At 45.9% G+C, this 3,402-nt stretch overlaps 1 pseudogene; it reads right to left on the reverse strand.

Moving 5' to 3' along the window:
• Positions 1-2,544: 2,544 nt before the first annotated feature.
• On the reverse strand, positions 2,545-3,055 carry LOC118553237 (multifunctional methyltransferase subunit TRM112-like protein pseudogene; annotated as a pseudogene).
• Positions 3,056-3,402: the final 347 nt, after the last annotated feature.

Consider the following 3,402-nt stretch of genomic DNA (forward strand, 5'->3'; position numbering starts at 1 on the left):
GGTCGCGGCAATGCCTGGTGGGAGACTTTGGTGCTTGGCCAGGGGCACTGACCCCTGGTGGCAGTATGGCGCCGGCAGGAAACAGTGGTATCTCAGAACCCATCAGCGATGCCCGTGAGAGACAGGAAAACCGCACCCAGGGAGATTCATAAACACACAGGAGACATATGCCTCTTCTCCCAATTCATAAGCATACTTGTCATTTTCCTAAGGAAGTAGGGGGAATGGTTAATTTACAGAAGATCTCAGGTCCAGGTCTTGCTTCAGCAGAAGAGGTGAGAGAGGTGAGATCCAAGTATTACTCTTGCTGTGTCCTCTTTTGTGTTTATGGGTTGAGGTGGCCGGGAACCTCAGGTAGCTTTGGGTACCTCAGTAAAGATGAGCCACCTCATAGCCAGTGTTTAGCTGCACAAAAATTTACCCCAAAACCTAGAGATTTAAAAATAACAGTGACTGTTTATTATCTCACACAGGTCAGGTATTTTGGAGTGGCTCAGTTGAGTGGTTCTGGCTTGGGGATCTCTCGTGAGGTTGCAGCAAGCTGTTGGCCAGGGCTGTAGGATCCAATTCTAAGAAGGCTCACTCATGTGGCTGGCAGAGTATCTTGGCTGTTGGAGGGGGCCTTGGTTCTCCCACATGGACTTGACCTTGAGGATCCTCACAACATGGCAGGTGACTTCCCTGAGAGCAAGTGATCCATCCAATAGAATGAGGTAGAAGCTGCAGTGTCTTTTAGGATATAGCCTCAGATGTTCCACTCTTTCCTTTCTGCAGTATCCTATTGTTACACAGTTTTTGTCCCTATTCATTGTGGGAGGGGACCACACAAGGGCATGAATTCCAGCAGGCAAGACTCACTGAGCCTTCGTGGAAGCTGGCTGCTACAGCCAGTCTCAGCATGGAACGATATTCAAAAGAAGCACCAGGTTCACATCCAAAAGCCCTGGAATCTTTACTGAAGTCTCTAGACAAGGCTAGGTAGAAGGAATTACACTGCAGAGTGCCCAGCAGAAGTTCTAAAGTTCCTCATCATGTGTCTGTGTCCCCAAAGTCACACTCATCACAGCAGCTACTCTCCAAAATCTCCCTTCTTCCAACTTACTCAAATCTGTATATCTCTCCTGTCCACCCCCACACCACTTCAATTATGTAAATCAAGCCAACCTCTCTCAATGCTCAGCTCTCCCCTCTACCTTGAAGCTCAGGAACCAAGAAGGCAGTCATAGACACTCTTGAGTGGGGCATAGAAGGTGGAGGAAGAGGGAAGGCTGGGGAGAATGACATGTCAACATTTTGAGTCTATATCACATTTATGTCCTAAGGGCCTAGTATAGTGCCTACAACATGGTAGGTGCTCGATAAATATTGGTGAATTAATGGATGGTGGCATTTAGCAAATTCTAAATGAAAATGGCTGGTATTCAGTGGTAATATTATAGCAACAAGTTTCCATACAGAACACAGAGTGACATGGTACTATCTTGTTTAAAAATGTTCATGATAGGGGTGCCTGGCTGGCTCAGTCGGTAGAGCATGCAACTCTTGATCTTGGGGTTGTAAGTTTGAGCCCCACGTTGGGTGTAGAGATTACTTAAAAATAAAATCTTTAAAAAAATGTTCATGATAAGAACATGTGATGTTGCTTTTCCATGTGTGTATTTTCTGTGTTCTCCTCTGAATAACCCTCTTGAAAGCAGGATCTATGTTTTATTTATCATTATGTCCCCAAAGCCTGGTGATGCCTGGCTTGTGCAGGCAAGAGTTTTGTCGATAATTTATTAAAGTGCCAGACACTTCTCCAAGGCCAATATATATATATATTAACTCACTTACTTCTTATAGTGACCTAATAAGGTAGGTTATATTACTATCATCCCCATTTTTCAGATGAGAAAACGAGGCATAAGGAGATGAGGCAGCTTGTAGGATGGCACAAAACAAGAGCTAGGATTTGGAGCAGGGCAATCTTGTGCTAGAGTCCGCGACCACCCTCTCTGCCACATCTACAGGGTTTGAGGAATTGCATTGAAGTTGAATGAGGAGATCTGTTAGACCTCTTCTAGGGGAAGCCTGTAAATTTATATAAGACACATCTAGAAAAATACTGAGGAAGTCCTGAAACCACCAGTGTGCTTTAAGGTGACTCATGGAGGGAAGAGAGGAAGTTGCAATGCTTCTGAGGGCATTGTTTTAGTGAAAGATGAAATATGTCCAAAAAAGTCAATAAACACACAAAGGATTTTTTTAGGGCAGTGAAAGTATGATATCTGTGTGATACTCCAATGAGGGATATATGTCATTCTAAACCCATAGAGTGGACAGCACCGGGAATGAGCCCTAATGTAAACTATGGGCTTTGGGTGACTATGAAGTGTCAGTGTAGGTTGGTCACTTGTAACAAGTGTGTCACTCTGGCGGGGGATGTTGATAATGGGGGAGGCTCTGCATGAGTGTGTGCGTGGGGGAGGGGTAACTGGAAATCTCTATACCTCCTCTTAATTTAGCTCTGAACCTAAAGCTGTTCTAAAAGAAAAAAAATTTTTTTTTTTTTTGGTTTTGAACATTTAATGAGAAAAAGAGATATATCGAGCTCAAGAACACTGTGTTTCGTGTGTCACTGGGTCCAGGTTTGGGGATACACGACAGACCTAGCAAACAGGATATACATCAACAAAAACATTCCTGGTTACAGACTGAAAAACTAGCACCTGGCACGATTAAGTCTTGGTTTCCTCATCACTCAGCAGCATGTTGGGGATCCCACGACTAATGGGGAACAGACGTCCAGACTCTGGGCACTGCAAGGTGCCTTCCAGCACATCCACCTCCAGCAGCACGTGGTGCATCTGCCTCAGGAATTTCTCATCATGCTCATACCCTTCAATCGGCCCTTTGGGCACCTCGACCAGATGCAACTTGGGTATCACACGAAGTCAGTGTTGAACTCCACCGGGTTGATGCGGACCTCGGTGGCCTGGAGGAGCAGAGGGAAGCCACGCCCCTCCCCCCCCCCCAGCACATGCGAGCTCAGCAGGTTGTGCGTGAGCAGCTTCATGTCGCCCCAAAGCAGTTCATGTTAGCATCGAAATGGAAGCCCAGATGGAGCAGGATCCTTAGGGTCTGTCCAGTTTCACCCCCGTCCCCTGTCCGCCCGCTGTCACCCAGAGCTCGGTGAATGTTTGGCTGATGCGAGGTCCATCACGAGGTATAGCTCTGGTCATCACAAAGCTCTGGCGTGTTGGATTCGCGTCTGCTCTCATCTGGATATTAGTGTTTGAATGAAATTTTTAAAAAATCACCATGGAAACCAGGAAGTAACACTCTTACTGAGGAACCAGCTAATGGAAAGTTTTATAAAATAAGTAACACAGCTTATGCTTCAGCAATGGGATTTGTGGCGTC

This window comes from Halichoerus grypus, chromosome 8 (assembly GCF_964656455.1).
Source record: "Halichoerus grypus chromosome 8, mHalGry1.hap1.1, whole genome shotgun sequence".
NCBI lineage: Eukaryota > Metazoa > Chordata > Mammalia > Carnivora > Phocidae > Halichoerus > Halichoerus grypus.